The 18248-nt window shown below is 38.6% G+C and overlaps 1 protein-coding gene across 6 annotated transcripts in view; it reads right to left on the bottom strand.

Annotated features, from left to right (window-relative positions):
* Positions 1 to 18248, bottom strand: part of TENM3 (teneurin transmembrane protein 3) — a 615102-nt gene that overhangs the window by 572909 nt on the left and 23945 nt on the right. The window lies entirely within an intron of this gene.

The following is an 18248-nucleotide window of genomic DNA, read 5'->3' as shown; positions in this document are numbered from 1 at the left end:
GCTGCTAGGTGCTACTTTGAAGAGCACGGGGTGGAAGGGCTGTTACAAGGAGGAATGATGGACTTATAACTGACGAGCTCTCTCTCTACCTGGTGAGACTACTCAGAAAAACACTAACAAGATAGCAGTGGCTCAAAGGCCTTTGTTATCTGGGTTAGAATGAAAATTGTTGTTGTTGTTTTTTTCTCTTTTGGAGTTTCTTTTCTCGAATGCTATGACCTCAAATTCAGAAAAGCCAGGGATTCAGTGTGACTCACGCTGCCTTTGATCAGCTTTCCAATAGAGCCCAAATAACAGATCACGGTAAAAATATGTAAAACAGTTTCTGTTCAGACAGAGGTAAGTGTTTGAGTGGAACGCTCTGTTTATGTTAAGGTGCCATCAACTTCAAACTTTGTTCAAGTGCTGATCAGAAGCAGAAGATGGCACTCAAGTTAATGGAACTGAGAAAATAGGTCCCACTACTTGGATGACTAGACAGACTTTGAAAAGGAGTAAATGAAATTATTTAAAAAGGGATGGAAGATGCCCCAAGCCATATTTGTGATCCTTTCTTTGACAGCTTCTGCCCTCCTTCCAAAAATCTGAATAAAACAGATATTTTCATACAACTATAACAATCATTTCAGATCAAGGAAAAAAAAAGGACCATGTTTTCATTCATCAAGACATATAATTTCTCCTCAGTGACAATTAGCCAGGTAGTTCAAACTATAGATTTCCCCTGAAGTTAAGACAGAGAAGACTGTGTTATATGGGAGAAACAACAGAAATAGGCTGGCTATGTTTATTTTGAAAAGTTACGTTTGAATTTTAGAACATACTTTAATTTTTTCAGACACTAAAAACTTGCATTAGCTGTAAGAAATCCTCTCCTAAAAAACAAACAAACAAACAAAAAAAACCCCAAAAACTCAACCACATATCCCTTTATAGTTGTATTTTCAGCATTATCAAATCTATTTTTATTAAGTGCTCATATCTCTGATGCACTGGTCATTTTTAGAGAATGTGGGAGCTTTCCTATGATTTTTTCTTGCTTCTACATCAAACTGTCAACTCTCTAAGGAGAGAAACATCACCTATAACTCCCAGAGTCCCAGTAGAGAGATTTGCATACTCAATAAAAGGATCTGATTAACTTCTATCCCAGAAATTTCAGTCTTAGAAACCTAGAGATCTACTGGGAATGAACTTGTAATAACCTTCTCTAGTACAACCCGATTTAAAAAAATCTTTGTTGTACAAAAACATTCTGCCTGTCTAATCTAAAGGACTCTTGCTGTAATTTCAAACCATAACTTATCACATTAAACTTTCTGAAGTTGAGGAATCAAAATGCTGGTCAGCATTTCAGCAACTTTATAAAATATTTATTTCGGAATAATATAATAGGTCTACCTCTTCTATATCAAGATGAAAACTTACAACTATTTTTTTATATAAATGTAGCAAACTACATTTTAGGTTTTAATATAGAATATATTTTCAACTTGAGTAAACTTAGGTATTGGAGGATACTTATATACTTGTTCTTTATTTTCCACTAAATATCAAGTAAACTAGAACACTTGACTGAAAAAGAAAGACAACAAATACATAAAAGAAATGCATGTTGTAGTAATACAGTATCAACTAGACAAGGTTTGCTGCTTTGCAGAATTAACTCCTACAATATTGGCATGCTTCCTCTTGGGACAGGTCTGGAAATACACACAGGGTTCAGGACATGGTAAAAATAAAAATGCCATAAAAAAAAAGGACATGCATTATCTGGTGTCTCAGTACAGTAAACTCCAGCTGAAATAACTGGAAAAGAAGGAAAAGAAATTATCCTTCCCTGATCTACTCCTTATCATTCTTGAGTTCATGGGAGTAGAAATTATTTCTTCCAAAGTAGTCCTTGATTCAGCTGCTGCATGTTAATGAATTATGATCAAGGTCCTTTCCTCAGGCAAGAAATGCAGACGAGGCTCTCTCCCTCCATTCTTTTTGAGCACGAGAGCATTGAGTCCTTTAGCTAACCGGTTAAAAAACAATGAGACATCTTCTTGGTGGGTGCCGTGGTGATTCAGGTAGCTTTTCATATTTCCCAGGAAATTCTGGTTTCCTGTAAAATACAGTTCTAATCTTAGAAAACCCTATTTTATTCTGCATTTTCTTTATACTTTCTCAGTTGTTAATACTATACGTTAACTGTTCAACTCTCATCTAATATTCTCATCTAATTTGATAGATAATCCTCCTAATTGGAATAAAGATTGTCTTATAAACATGTTTTATTCATTTTTGTCTTATTTTTCTATATATTACAAAAAATTAACCGACTGATTTAATTCAAAATCCACTGTTTCCTGGCATTTCCTACAGTGATTAACATTTCTCTTCTAGGCTTTTAAAGTGAAGATGTTTTGGAGCAAACAATAAGTCACACATCACGAGATAAGTTGCTTTGAGTTGGGTTTAAGTTAAACATGTGGGTTGAGTCTAGAATCTAACTGCATCACTGATTTCTTTTTTACTTGAAGCTAGTCATTTAACACCTCAAAATATTAATAATGATACTCACACAGATAAAAAGTCTTGAAAAAAAGATTTCTATAGATTATAATAAATAAAATCACAGAATATAGAGGCTGTCTTTGCATTGAATCCTGGTTTGCAGGGGAGTAAGAATTGCTGCTACAAAGTCGCCTGGCCAGTTAGCTCAGTCGGTTAGATGCTCATCCCAAAACACCAAGGTTGTGGGTTCCAACCCCAGTCAGGGCACATATGCAAAGCAATTAATGAATGCACAACTAAGTGGAACAAAAAACTAATGCTTTCTCTCTCTCTCTCATTCTTGCTCTGTTTCTCTCTCTGTCTCTCTGAAATCAATCAATACATTTTTAAAAATTGCTATCAAGTCAATTAAAGTAACTAAATGTACTAATCTCTTGTTAGATACCCCCCAGTTGGCTGAAACCAAACAGCTAGTTTGTCATGAAAGTATGATTCTACTATGTATTTTAGCCCAGTGACTCACAGTATGTGTAGTTTTAAGTAACAGGTGTTCCATTCTGGATCACACTTATTTAAATACCTTCTGAGTTCAATCTCTTTTTTTTTTTTTTTTTTCTGATTAGAAAAATTTAATTAAAAAGGAAGATATCTGCGAGGGTGAAAAGGGTTTGTCCTGGGTCTTCCTTAGGTAATCATTAATAGATTAGTGATATGCTGGGTTTAAATTATATTGCATGTTTCCAATATTGGACTTTAAAAATCAGTGATTTAAAATAAGCAGCCTGGTGTCGTATTATTGGCTCTTTTTTCACACATACACTCTTATTTGATCCTCCCAACAATCCTAGCAGGGAGGCATTTTACCGAGGTGGAGACTGCCCCAGAATGCGGGGCTCAGAAGGCGAGGGCTCTAGCTTCAGAATCATGCTCTTGGACATCACTGCCTTGGTATGCAAACTCACGCTGGTATCATCTGGAAAAACCAGATCACCAAGAAGCAGAGAAGCAATACACAATCCTGTGTAGAAAGACACTGTGCCTGCCCCTGAACCTTTCCAAATACTTCCCACAGCATTTCCTGGTAGGGCAATCTGATTTTAGTGACCACTTGTTTTTCCACTCATTATCCTTATCCAACCTGTTTGGAATGTGTACACTGACACCAGGAAAGCCAGGCCTCCCACTGCCTTCACTTTATCACCTCACATTTATGCTCTCCTTCATAAAGGATCACATTTGATATATAAAAGTTCAAGCTTAGCAATAAGTGACCAGAAGATATTAGATATAAGTGACCAGAGATATTAACATTTTAATAGGGAGTACTTCATTCTCTCAAAAAAATAGGAATAGGATTCTACTGGGATAATTTCGGCATCACAGAATACGAGAAGTGATTCTTGAAGGAAAGGGTTACCCTTCAAATGATACTATATCCAAAACACCTGCCCTTTGTTAGAACCATGCCTGAAAGATCCCTCCCCTCGCATTGCGGACCTAGGCGGGCACAACTACTTAAATGCATCGCGTAATCTTTCCATCACCAATAACTCCTGAAAGGGAGAGACTGAATTTTATAAATGTACATTAGGATTTCCTAAATCAGTCAGCTAGCTGTTGACATCTGGGGATATAAGCATATGAGCACTGGTTTATGTTTTAAAGCCAAAGGATATGCTACCTATTACATCCATACATTTTTTTTTTTATAACCAAATTAGAACAAACAAGCAAGCGAAAGATCAGCCAAAATCATAAAGGGACATTTACAACTGTTTTATTGTTAATGAAATAGCATTGGTGATTACAGATTGTATAATATTTTCACACTTGCCAATGTGATATCAAAATAAAGCAACATTGAACATAAATAACAAATACAACATAATCTGACACAGTGAGACATGGTTGCCTTAAATTTACAAAGCCGATGTACTCATAAGTGAAGTAACCCTTTTAACTCAGCTGACCTATTGGCTCTGCTGAAAATCAGTTCACTTTTTTATTTTTCTTTCCGTAAGTACACACCTACCACAGGGCAAGCTGTTGAAATTTTTATATTATATTATAAAATTTCCTTCCAGAATATTACATTCTGCTACTTTACATTTTTCTTAACAGGTTTGACTCACTTTCTGAAAAGGTGGTCAAATACTGACCACATTAGACGTTCAGTTTTGATCTCCTCACTAATACTGGTTTTGTTAAAAAGCTGAGCTTTGAGCCTCCCACAGAGAAAAAAGAGGAGAAGAACTAAAGACCCCCACAGGAGGCCCCGTCTTTCAGCAGCAGATTTGGGGAACATTCTCATTCATACCCCGTCACAGTCAAACGCCTTTTAAGGGTGTTAGTTTAGCGAGCCAGCCCAGGGCTTTAGTTTTCCATTCTTCCTTATTGTTAGGTTCAAGGTTCAAGGGGAATGGTGAAGGCAGAAATGAAACAGTCCTGACAGGGGATGGATACAGAAAACTTGATTGCAATTCCTCAGAAAGTTGTTTCATTCTTTGAAAATCTTAATTGTCTGATGCTTTATTTGGTTGCTGGGTTCAGACTGGGTTTTTATGTTGTTACAAAGCCGGCTCATTCACGCATTCATGTAGATAAGAAAAATGAGGTTTATCTCTACTAAAATTCTTTAAAGAAATTCATCAAGATGTCTTCTGAGGCCAGATGATAGTGAGGAAGTAAAAAAAAAAAAAAAAAGGAAAGTAAAATAAAATAAAAATTAATAAATTGATGTGATTTGGTAAGGAGAGGAACAATAAGATTTTACCAAATTGCAAGCAATCTAAATTGTGCTATTTAACAAATGTAGTCCCTATTAAAAGTTCCCCTGGAAAAAGTGACTTATCCAGAAGCACAATAAGCAATAATTTGAATGTTACATGCATACTGCATACTCCTAAAATTAGGAAGTCCTGAACCTTTAGCCACAGAGAATAACTTTCTGAAACTTATTCAGCTTAAAGAAATGTAAAAAATGCTCTTTACTGTGGCATCTGAAGGTGCTATCTAGGAAGATTGAGAAGATGTGAAAGTAGGATTTCTAAAGATAACTGTAGTGTAGCACCATATAAACATTGTATCTCCTGGGCTTGGGGAAAAACAGAGACAAGAAATAGACACATGGGTGAGATGATCGCCCTCCATAAGCATGCAACTACAATAAATATGTAAATATGTAACTGAGTATCAAAATTTTCAAATTCCGGTCATTTAGTAAAAGCCAAAAAAAAGCATTAAAACGTTACATATGAAAATAAATGTTTCAAAGCAGCATTTTTCCTAATTCAAAGATCACATTCTTACATTCTTTTAAAAAGAAAATCCTTTTACACACACACACACACACACACACACACACACACACACACACACATACATATTTACCCTGAAAGCAGGTTCTATTTAAATTTTCAGTGTGCCTGTAACTGCAACTATTAAGGACTTCAGTCCCACAAATACTTAAGTAAATACTTGAAACAAGCTATAATTTAGTGAAGTGGATTCCTGCCCATGATACAAACCTGATACTATCTAACCTTCTGGGGGAAGAACACAAAAGTGGATTTGAATGTGCCGCCGAAAATCTGATAAAGAAGAGTATCTCCGGACAGAGCCACAAGTATATTCAAAAGTCACATAAAAGTCTCACACTAAAGAGGCATCTTGTTCCATAACATTAAATGTGACTTATAGTAGTTTTTAAATTAACGATATTTAGAAGACAAAGATCGCACATTAAAGAAGAAATCTTTCTATTTCACACATACCTACACTCTAAACTGCCTTTTGAACCTGCAAGTTGAATCAGAGGATTAGGTAAATGTACTTACTCTGTGAGAAGGACGTGGTGGTTTCGGAGCAGAGATCAATTGAAATTTTACAGTACGTTTTATTGTTCGGTTATAGCAATTGTCATAATATGGTTCATGGTACCGGAATGTTTACCAGTAGACATTGATTTTTAAGTTCCTGTTATGTCATATGTGGCTATAAAGTGTGGTGTTTATTTTGAGACTGGGATATAGCATTTGAATAAAAAAAATGCCTCTGCAGTACTTTCCTTGTTTTCATTCCAGCTATGGGAGAGAGAGGGATATTTTAAAATTCACTCCATGAAAACGAAACAAAACAAAACAAAGCCAAACCCAGACCATGCACCGCTGACCCACTCCGGCTCGGGTTCATCCTGGCCCTACATTCCAAGGGAGTTGAAGTGAACGGGCATTGTGTACACAGGCACTTCGAAATAAAGGCAGTTCTCCTGTTTAATCCAGAGCCTGGGGTGCTTTCAGAGCAGGCTGGGGACAATCCCGGACACCTGGCTTTTGAAAGACCACCAAGAGAATAAGTAAAAGGGGTCCTTAAAAGCATTTTGAAACCAAATCTAACTCAAATACAAGCTTTAGCTATGGTGTCACTCAGCAATTTTTTTTAAAGTTTATTTTACAAATAGTCTCACCTTGTAGACACTGAACTAACTGTTCCTCCGTCAGGGAATACTTAAGAATTCAAATCATATAGAGACCTTGAGTGAAAACAAATAATATTACTTATCGCTTAAAATACAAAATACATAAAATACATAAAATGCTGGCACACTTCTGTCATTCCAGTAGTGACTTTGCTTTTAAATATTTGGAATCTAAAATATAGATGTATGTATACATGAAGTATTATAACCACATCACCTGCCTAAGAAGCTGTACACAGAAATTAACTAGAAAAAAAATTTAGAATGCCCAGTTGGTCTGCAGATAAAATACACAGTAATAATTGTTTAAGAAAAGTTAAACATTTGTGAATGTCTCACAAATACCATAGGAAAATGGTTATGAATTTTTTCCCCAAGACAGAAGTGATAAGTTCAACTGTTAATTTTTAAAAACCATATAATGAAAATACTATTCCATAACTATCAAAATTACCAGCATTAAATTTAGAAGGGTAACAAATGTATTATGAGTCATCATAAGGCCTAAATAAAAGATTTCCTGAACAGGAAAGATGTGAGTTTTCTGTAGAGTTGGTATGCATGTTTGTGGGTCCATATTTCTTTAATTGCATTAAATTTTCCTTGGGGGATGGCCACTGTCACTTTGCTTGAATCACCACAAAAGCCGCAGAAAAGATCAGCAGTGTTCTGAAGGCAATGATCTTTCACTGGCCTCTCTGGAGCTGGTTGTAAAATTTATAAGGAAACTTCTGTCCCCAGCTGACATAATTTTTTAGGGAGGCCATAGAAATTGACACCATCTATCTACAAGAATAAAAGTGGGCAATTCAATGATCAGCCTCCACATATCTTATAGACATCGGGGGTTATTAAAAGGCACGGAGGTTGAAGTTAGGGATGTGTGTTTGACCACCTGTTTATCAAATAGGTGACACGTCCTGCCTATGGTGCTCTGCTTTGGAGGATGGAGCATGATTATGAAATACCTCTCCTGCCCGTGGGGTACTTACAGTCGGTCTGTCAGGAAGGTACACACTTCTCGCATCCACGAAACACTTCAAATGTGTTTAAACAGGTGCCACCTCTCCTCAGAGCAAAACATTCATACCAAAATATGTACCATATTGTAGAGAAGTCTATGTCTTTTGTCCATAAATTAAATCCTACGACTTCTTTATTGGCTCATAGGAACCTCAAAACTTTTAACAGGAAGCATCAACTTAAGTAGTTTTGAGAGTAGAGCCAAAAAAAAACACATGCCAAATATTTTATAATTTTATTAGTTTTTTTCTTCTTTTCCAGGAGAGAGGAGATAGAGACAGACTCCCTCATGTGCCCTGACCAGGATCCACCTGGCAACCCCTATCTGGGGCCATGCTGACAACTGAGCTATTTTTAGTGCCTGAGGTGGAGGCTCTATAGAGCCATCCTCAGCATCCGGGGCAAGTATGCTTGAACCAATCGAGCCATGGCTGCAGATGGTGAAGACAGAGAGACAGAGAGAGAGTGAGAGAGAGAGACAGAGAGAGAGAGAGTGAGAAGGTGGAGGGAAGGGTGGAGAAGCAGATGGCACTTGTCCTGCATGCCCTGACTGGGAATCAAACCCGAGACTGTCACATGCTGGGGCAATGCTCTTGAGTCAACTGGCCAAGGCATTTTATAACTTTAAATAAGAAAATTCCTTTTTCATTTCAGTCATGATTCAAAGATTATTTTATAATCACTGAATTTGCAGGGTAGTTTCATAGCAGAGATTCTCCCAAACGCAGGGACCCTGGAGTTTTTTTGGGGGGCAGGGCCTGGAGACCACGCTCTTTGGGGCTCTGTGTGCAGCGCTGAGTGAGAGCTCAGAGACAGCTGGGTGGAAGGACTTGGAAGATTATTGTTCAGGTGAAAAGCTGAGAAAATAAAAGGGTTTGAGACTCCTTCATCTAGCTCAATGTTGGGTGATTCTACACGCAGATTTGAAAGAATTAAACGTTATCATTGGGTCTCAGTATCTTAATCTGATGGTGGGAAGGAACCAGCTCCTACAAGCCGGAGGGAAACAGTGAGCCTTTTCTCGTGGTGGCCCCTGACCGCAAACACCAGCCACGCGGGATGCACACAGGCTAGAGGCCCCTGCTCTCCGCCTGACCCGACGGGGTTCTCAGAGGCCTTGTTGCACACAGAGCTGAGTCTCTCTCATAGGATAGGTCACCTTTTCCTGCAGGACCTTTGAACTAACCATCTCTAAAATCTAACATCTCTCCTGTAGCATCTCATAAGGCCTGAATAAAATAATCTCAAATTAAAAAAAAAAAAAGTATATGTAAAGCGTTCAGCCAACTACAAAACATTATTTAAATGTCAATGATTATTTTAACAATTAATTACAACGTTTACTGTAGAACTTGTGATTCTAAAAGAAGATTCACTTTCAACCTGAAGAATAGTCGATGTATTCACTTACATCATATTAATAACAAGTACCACTCGTAGAGTGTTAACCATTGCCAGGCATGACTCCAATGTCCTTATACGTATGAAGTCTTTAAGCCTCACTACAAAGCCATGAGGCAAGTACCATTTTCTCCACTTAGAAGAAGATGACACGGGACCACTGAGACCACGTGATCTGCCCAGAGTCACCCGGGCAGCCAGTGGCGGAGCTGTCCTTCAAACATGGGTCGTTTCACTTTGGAGTCCACACTCTTAACCACTAGGCTACACAACCTCTTAAATGTGTCATTCCTATAACCCTTCACTGTCTTCACATCAGCTGTTCCATGCCTCCTGGAAACCAGGCCCCAGGCCGGGCTAAGCATCGTGGCGTGTGTGTCCGGAGGTGCTGGAGCACACACTCACCCTGTCCCCTTCTTTCATGAGGCCTAACTCGGCAACGGCACACACTGTTCAAGGCACAGTTCATTTGGATGAAATGACCATTCCCTGTGCCACACAAACCGGCTGAAGCTATGGTGCAGCGGCTTCTTTCACTGCTGGACAGGCAGGCATCGCTTTCCCTGTGCAGGAAGCCCAGAGCCCCCCAGGCCCTGTGCGGGCGTGCCAGGGGCGCCCACGGGCACGCACGGGCGTAAGGCACGCGGAGGCACGTCGGCCTTCCTTAGAACACGATGGACCGACTTTTCCAACTCGGGAGCTCTGCGGACCAGCTGCTCTGGCGCGTCCCACACTGTCCTCACGAAGCCCAGCAGGGCTCAGCCTGACAGTCCCTGTCAGTGGGCGTATCATCGCAGCCTCCTCCGTCCTTCGCCCAGGAGGAAAACTGACACTCAAGTAGCTCGAAGCTTTCGGGTGCAGTCCATGTCTCTTTGGCAGGGGCAGAAGTAGGAGGCGGGGCTTCCTTCAAGTGATTTTCAGATGTTTTAAATAGGCCACACCCCTGGGGGGGCCTCACTATTCTGGGGGTGCTTCTGTGCACGTGCTCTGGGGGGTTTGTCTGGATTTAGAATCATGCAGTGAAGTAAGAAAGAACCACATTAAAATAGGAAACAACGGGATGAAATACGAGGATGCGCTCACAAACATAAATACATTTTGTGGTTTGTAAATACACATACGCGGTCAGCAGCAGTAGGTTTGCAGTTGTGAGTATGCAAAACAGCTTACTCTTGTATTATCAACTATTCTATCATTTTCCATACAAAGTGTAAACCTACTTTTGCCCACCCCTGTCTATAATGAACATATATTATTAGTCAACATGTATTTATATATAATAGCACATACTTATCTAGTGTATGTTTATATTATTATTAATTTATATATTAAAATTAGGAAGAACACATATTTCTGTATGTTCACTAGATATGTAATTCTATAGCTCAGTATTAGTCAGTTAATTAACATATTTAAATGAGGCAGACCAGAAACCTGAGTTAATAAAAGTAAGACAGAAACATGCAAAAAGGTATGAGCATGGGTCACTCAATGGAGCAGCAGGGCTTGGCCAGCTGCTGGTGGCATTTTTCTGAAGCTGGAAACAGGGAGGCAGTCAGACAGACTCCCGCATGCGCCCGACCGGGATCCACCCGGCACGCCCACCAGGGGGCGATGCTCTGCCCATGGGGGGGGGGGGTCACTCTTTTGCGACTAGAGCCATTCTAGCGCCTGGGGAAGAGGCCACAGAGCCATCCCCAGCGCCCAGGCCATCTTTGCTCCAATGGAGCCTTGGCTGCGGGAGGGGAAGAGAGAGACAGAGAGGAAGGAAAGGGGGAGGGGTGGAGAAGCAGATGGGCGCTTCTCCTGTGTGCCCTGGCCAGGAATCGAACCCCGGACCTCCGCATGCCAGGCCGATGCTCTACCACTGAGCCAACCGGCCAGGGCCAGCTGGTGGCATTTTTAAAGAAAAATACCAGCGTCGGTTGTGCAGAGTCACTAATAAAATTAATTTCCAACATGGTGGAAAAAATAATACGTACAAGGTCATGTTCTTTGTCTTAAAGTGCTTTTTCTGAGAGTTGTCATGTGCCTGGTTCTTCCTGGACCAATTCAAACCTCATACCTGGCAAACTAAGAGAATAGATTGCAAGTTCATTAAATTGTTTGCTGTCTTTGAAGAGTTCCTTTTCCTACTTCAGACAGTGTGTAACAAATTAAATATCCAGTTGAAATAATGAAAATGTCAATACTCATAATAAAACTTTTCAAAAAAAATATGAAAATGAGTGGGATAAAAATGTTTTCCTTTTTTTCCCTCTCTCTCTCTCCCTTTAGACATTCTTTCAATTAGAAAGGAGACCAAACTTAAATTATAGCTACCAATTAATTTTTCTGCTCTGGAAAGTAAAATAAGCATCTTTCATTAAATTGGATATTAAAGCTCATTGGTTATACAAGGAACCTCTAAATTAATGGACTAGAGTTCTCTCCAGTTTCAATTATTTTCTCTACTTCTTAATATCAGTTTCAACTCGCTCCCTCTCCCTAGTGGGGCTAAATCTGACTCCTACTGCCCTTAGTATTTGAGTGATGCTTTCCCACTATGGTGGGTCACTCAGGTAATCTCAGTTTGAGGGCTACAACCTGCTTGTTTAAGTGCGCGCGCACGTGTGTGTGTGTGTGTGTGTGTGTATGTGTGAATTAGTAGCTAAGGAGGTTTTCTTTAGATAAAATCAGAAGGAAAAAATAACATGAAAAGAATGCCAGCTACAAAGTGAAAGTAGGCAGCTGTCCACAGCGTTCGCTTTGTAGCCACATACGCTCACAGGGGTGTATGTTTCAAGAACCAAGAGAATAACAAGGAATCATTCCTGATGTTACACTGTATATAAATTCAATTTCTAATAGATGATCTATAAATGTGCTTTTATTTCCACGAACCTAATAATTTAGGAAATGATTCATCCTGTTATAGACAGCACCTCCAGGATCAAAGTTGACTTAATTAATGAATAAGGAGAAATTCCCTGAGACGCCATAATTTTGTCATCAAGATAAACTTGATCCATAGACCACAGTCTTTGAGTAAATTAATCTGAATTTCTAGAAAAAACCCCAACTTTTTAGCTGTCAATTTGCAGAAAGCCTGCTTTTCACATGATGCCTTATGATTTCAAAGAAGTAACTATAACATTATATAGCCATTTTTACCTATTTCGTACCATCAAAGAAGCAATCCAAAGTCACCATTGGTAAGATGGACGTTATCAAAACCCTCAACAGTACTCCAGACACAGCTGAGAACCGACATGAAAGAGGAACGTTCTGTATAGTGGACCGCACATCAGTTACCCTCCTGTAGGTGTTCTGCATAGTGGACCGCACATCAGTTACCCTCCTGCAGGTGTTCTGCATAGTGGACCGCACATCAGTTACCCTCCTGCAGGTGTTCTACATAGTGGACCGCACATCAGGTACCCTCCTGCAGGTGTTCTGCATAGTGGACCGCACATCAGGTACCCTCCTGCAGGTGTTCTGCATAGTGGACCGCACATCAGTTACCCTCCTGCAGGTGTTCTGCATAGTGGACCGCACATCAGTTACCCTCCTGCAGGTGTTCTGCATAGTGGACCGCACATCAGGTACCCTCCTGCAGGTGTTCTGCATAGTGGACCGCACATCAGGTACCCTCCTGCAGGTGTTCTGCATAGTGGACCACACATCAGTTACCCTCCTGCAGGTGTTCTGCATAGTGGACCGCACATCAGTTACCCTCCTGCAGGTGTTCTGCATAGTGGACCGCACATCAGTTACCCTCCTGCAGGTGTTCTGCATAGTGGACCGCACATCAGTTACCCTCCTGCAGGTGTTCTACATAGTGGACCGCACATCGGTTACCCTCCTGCAGGCACCCAATGAGGTCACCTCTTTCCGCTGTCAGATTCGTGGGATGAGCTGTATTTGACTTTCCCAGATTCCCCATGCTCCACATCCCATTTTCCTCTCTGTATCCTGAGTCCACAGGCCCAAGATTCCCATTTCCTCCTTATCAAGTATAACGGCTCTCATGCGAACTTGATTCTTCAGAGCCTTTCGATCTGATCTGTCAATTTCGTATTTTGAACCTTCTGGTCACACAGGTCAACATCCGTGCCCACTTGGCCTTGACGCTTTTCCCCATTGCAGAGACACGACTTCCAGCCCCTGGTCCGTTCCCTGTGTCTCTTTAATGCTCCCTCATGGAGGGTGACACTCAAACTTTAGTCCTTTGGCCATCTCCCTTCAACCTCTCTGCAGATACACATCTATCCCCTGGGTGTCACCAGGAACTATGTCTAGATGCACATCACCAATAATTCTGGTGTCTTTTCCCCAAACTCCTGTCGTGAATCCAGAAATCCCCCCTGAGTTTTTACTCTGATGTCCCATGGCCACCTCCAGTGCAGGAGGGCAGAAGCTAGGTCTGTGGTGACACGTCAGAGTCCCAGGTGTCTCGGCACTGAATCCCTCTGTGCACGGCTCGCAGAAACTGCTGTGGGCTAAACGAATATTTTAAAAACTGCCCGCCACTCTGCACTCTCACTGATCAGAACTATGCGAGTCGGAAAAGAAACAGAAGTCACTTTCCGATAAAACCTTTACTCTCGTGGCCCAGGACAAAGGGCTTCTTCCTTTTTGGTTCATATTCATGTGGTCACAAAGACAAGTCAACTGTTGACACTTATTCACCTTGGCATGAGGGATAAAAGCTGTCAGTTCACTCCACATCAGGCATACCACGTTCACCACAGCGCAGAAAGGATTCTTCAGGGTCTGGCAGGGTTTGGCAATATTGTCACCATAATGCCATGGTTTACTCTGAGCCTGACCTCTACTTACATATTTTAACACAAGATTTCTACCACCCTACGTATTTCTGGAGGGAAGGCAGTATCCACGTTTCTATTTATCACTGTTCCCAACATTGGCCCGTGCACATAGTAGGACTCAATCAGTAATTTACTGAACTTATAAATAAACATTCTTAAATTTCTTAAATTTACCTAGTAACTTTATCATCATCCCTTCTCAGTTTTTTGAGTGCCTTCGTTTTCCAGGACACAAAGTAAGCAATAAAAATATTTATATTCCCCAATATAAATTAGTGAACTGATCTTGGATTTATTAAACAGTGTCCTGTGTAATTGGTTCCACACACAGGCAACCAATGACATCAAATTTCTATGAGGTTGACTACCAAATGAAGACTGGGTGGTACCTCTGCTCAGCCCAAAGCAACCACCCAACCTCATCTTTTATTAAATCTCTCTCATTTGGCGCCTAATTATATAGCATGTTGTATTGCTAACTTTAATTGGTATGTCTCGGGCCACTTTGAAGGCTCTGTAGTGATTGAGCATTTCTCTCTTAGGGTTTGTCCATCCCCCACTCAGTTCTGTACTGTGTTCCTATTAGGTCTGCAGGAAACACTTCTTAAATGAAAACCCAGCATTCCTGCCAGACCAACACATGTTATAGAAATGCATCATAAATATCAATTCAAATTTGTAAAGACCAATATGATAGTCAATGTAGGAAGTGTATGTCACAACAGACATTTCACAAAGACCGAAACACTTATAAATGGTATACTATAAAAACCAATTTAGATGTCTCAGATAATATTTTTAATTATGTCAGTTCATGAATATTTTATTTCAAATCACTTCTTTCCCCTTGCCAAGTTGGAAACGATCGTAAGACCTCTTTTTGAAATCAAAATAGACCCTTTACTAACAAAGTAGGATGAAGAAGAAAAACCATTATCAAAGAAATATAAATTTTAAATATTTTGTATACATTTGTGGTAAACCTAATTTCTGCTTTTAAAATGAGTTTGTGAGCTACGAAAATTTCTTTAAACTATTTAATAGCCTTGTGATACCAACTTGACCACTTTCACTCAGACTGTGCTACTTACAATACACACTATTTACTGAACTGTTCATTCTTTTTTTATGTAAATGCTTTAAAGACAATCAGACAAATACTGAGAAACGTGATCTTTGATGTGGAAAACATACTTAGTATGGAACCCTCTTGTGGATTACAACCAATCTACCTGGGTTGTAAATTTTAAATCCAAAATTATAATAAATTTGCAGAAAATAAAAAAAAGCTGCTAAATATAATTCTAAAAATAGAAAGGAGAGAGAACTTGGATCACACAGGAAAGAATAAAAACAATTCTTATTAAAGAAAGGGATTGAAAGAAGTAGGAAAACACCAAAAGTAAATATCACTGGCCCCAATTTAGACTTGGACTCGACTGGCCAGTCAAAAAGGAGTAGGCAACTCAGACAGACGTTACATTTTTAAATTTATTAAACTTACAAATTTAAAAAGTATGTGTAGAGTGACTTCTATAGTATATTTTTGTATCCTGTTGGAAGTAGGCAATATTTATATATAGAATTTTTAAACTTATCAGAATGCAGTGAGATTAATGTAATTTTTAAATTTATCAATAAAATTTTCTTAATTGGTGTGTGTTGATCCTGATGTCCATTCTACTAGAGCTTTTAACGAGAAACATTACATTTTGTGATGCAAAATTAGAAGTAATTCAGTCTAAAAAGTAAGAAACTTTAAAAAGTCCCATTAGATTACTTAAATTTAATAAGAAAAAAACTCGCCTTAAAATATTTTATGTACTAGCTCAACATGACACGTACATCATCACTGAAATTTTACTTTGCCACTTAACATTTTCTGTAATTTCTGTAATGAAATTAGCTAATGTGATTTTATTATTGCTATTTCTGTTATAAATCTCACAGAGTTGTTTTTTTTTTAACTTGGAAAAAGATCAAAATGCTTGCAGATTTCAGATTGCTATTAGATGTAATAATTATACACTAAACTAATTACCACTAAAACCAAAACCTGACTTACAACTAATTAAATTTTATTACATCAACACAGAGCACAGACTTTCAATTTAACACAGGGCACAACTATAAACACAAGAGTCTATCAGACTGTATATTTATTTCAAGTAAAACGTCTAGGTCAGATTTATAAAGTTTGAACTTGGCAGGGTTTGTAGACTAATTTGTCAGCTTCACAAATCTACTAATTTGCCAACTTCTAAGGAAAGGGAAAGGAGCTACTTGCAAAAATGAACACACCAGAGCATGCCAAATGATTCACAATAGCTAAGTGCCTATTACATAAAGATTACTATTTTATATATAAAAAAAATGACACTGAAAGAAAAAATCACTTATTTTCAATTCAGACCTGCGTTTTATTTGTGACCACTTATTCTGAGATAACTGGCATACAACATTGCTGAGTCTTGGCTTCTCTGGGTACAATAAAAAGAAAAACATGCATGTTCTCTTAGAGGAATCCTAGAAGCATAAAATGCAGAACCCTTAGCTGAAGGGATCATACTCATTTGTTTAAGTAACCAATGCAGATTAAATTGCAACATCAATTGCAATCTAGTACTGTCTCAAAGCCTCTTAGATACAAACTCTCCGTTTAGTTTTTATGAAACTATGTTTCCATTTATCATTCGCAACAATTGGAAAGTATAAGAGATTCACTTTATAAACTTTAATTTTATAAAAAAAAAAAGTTTACTTTCTACCAGATGGTAAGATTAAATTACATAAACACTGTCAGCAAGTTGAATCCTCAGATGTATTCATTCCCACCACAGAAGCTTCAAAACCTGTCCATAATTTTGTTACTGATGTTTGGGAACAGCTGTAGCTGACATAGCTACATGTTATATATGTCAGCTTTAAAGGATTAAATATTCTTAACCCCCAACAGAGAGGTCTTTTGCTGTTACCAAATGTTAGTGTAAATTACACTGGAAGTTATTATTCTACCAGAGCTGTCCTTCACAGTAAATAGTTGGTAAACAAAATGATCAAGAATCACATCTTTTTCATTATTACTGGAAATTCTGTTTGGGGCAAAAGAAAGATTGTAAGTGCACAGGATTTTCTGATAATAAATATAAGTTAATTCTTCTCCAAAAGCCTGTCACATATTCCTACCTTAATATTTTAGATGGTAGTAAATTATATATTTTTTCTTTGCAGAAGAATTCAATCTGCCTCACAAGACATTTCTTTTTCTAGATGCAGATTTTTGCTTGAATGTTGAGGAGAATTCTGAGGTCTCTTCCATTACAGTTCAAAATTATCTTCACAATAAATGTTCAAAATTGATGTTAGAATCGGCAGGATTTTCTGAAATGCTACACTGTGAATTTTGGACTCAGCTAATGTCAGAGAGCAGAATTAGCCTTCCTAACTAGCTAAACTGCAGGCTTCAAAATCATTAGATTTATGAATTAAACTAACCTAATTATTGTTAAAGAAGTATTGATTAATGGCAGTCAAATATACAGCTCTTTGGAGATATGATATTCATCAACACACACACACACGCGCACACATACACAATTTTCCCCCCATACCATTCTCATTTTTAAACTCTAATTGCTATTGACTATGTGAATAAGTTTTAAATTAGTAAATATACATATAATGTTCTGAAAAATTGGACGAACATAAGAAATTATTATATACAGTGTATTCTTTTTTGAGAACATATAATGAAAAATGGCCCACGTAAATGAAAAGATAAAATGGGCTAAAATTCATGTTACATTAAAGTTACATTTTGAACTTTTACATAGAGCACAGAGACTTCATAAAGATGACTTGTTCTTTGGGGTAGGGGTTGTTTTTGTTGGTTTGTCTGTTTTTTTATTAATTACAACTACAACAGAGACATTAACAGACTGTGAAAGAGAACTATTAAGATGATGTGGTTAATTTCATGTGAGGCTTCTGAGTCTAGCCTCTTTAATTTATAATTAAGTGTAACTCACCCAGCA

The sequence above is a fragment of the Saccopteryx leptura genome, chromosome 4 (assembly GCF_036850995.1).
Source record: "Saccopteryx leptura isolate mSacLep1 chromosome 4, mSacLep1_pri_phased_curated, whole genome shotgun sequence".
Taxonomy (NCBI): domain Eukaryota; kingdom Metazoa; phylum Chordata; class Mammalia; order Chiroptera; family Emballonuridae; genus Saccopteryx; species Saccopteryx leptura.
Note: the sequence above shows the minus strand (reverse complement) of the source record. Positions and strands in the feature narration are given on the sequence as shown.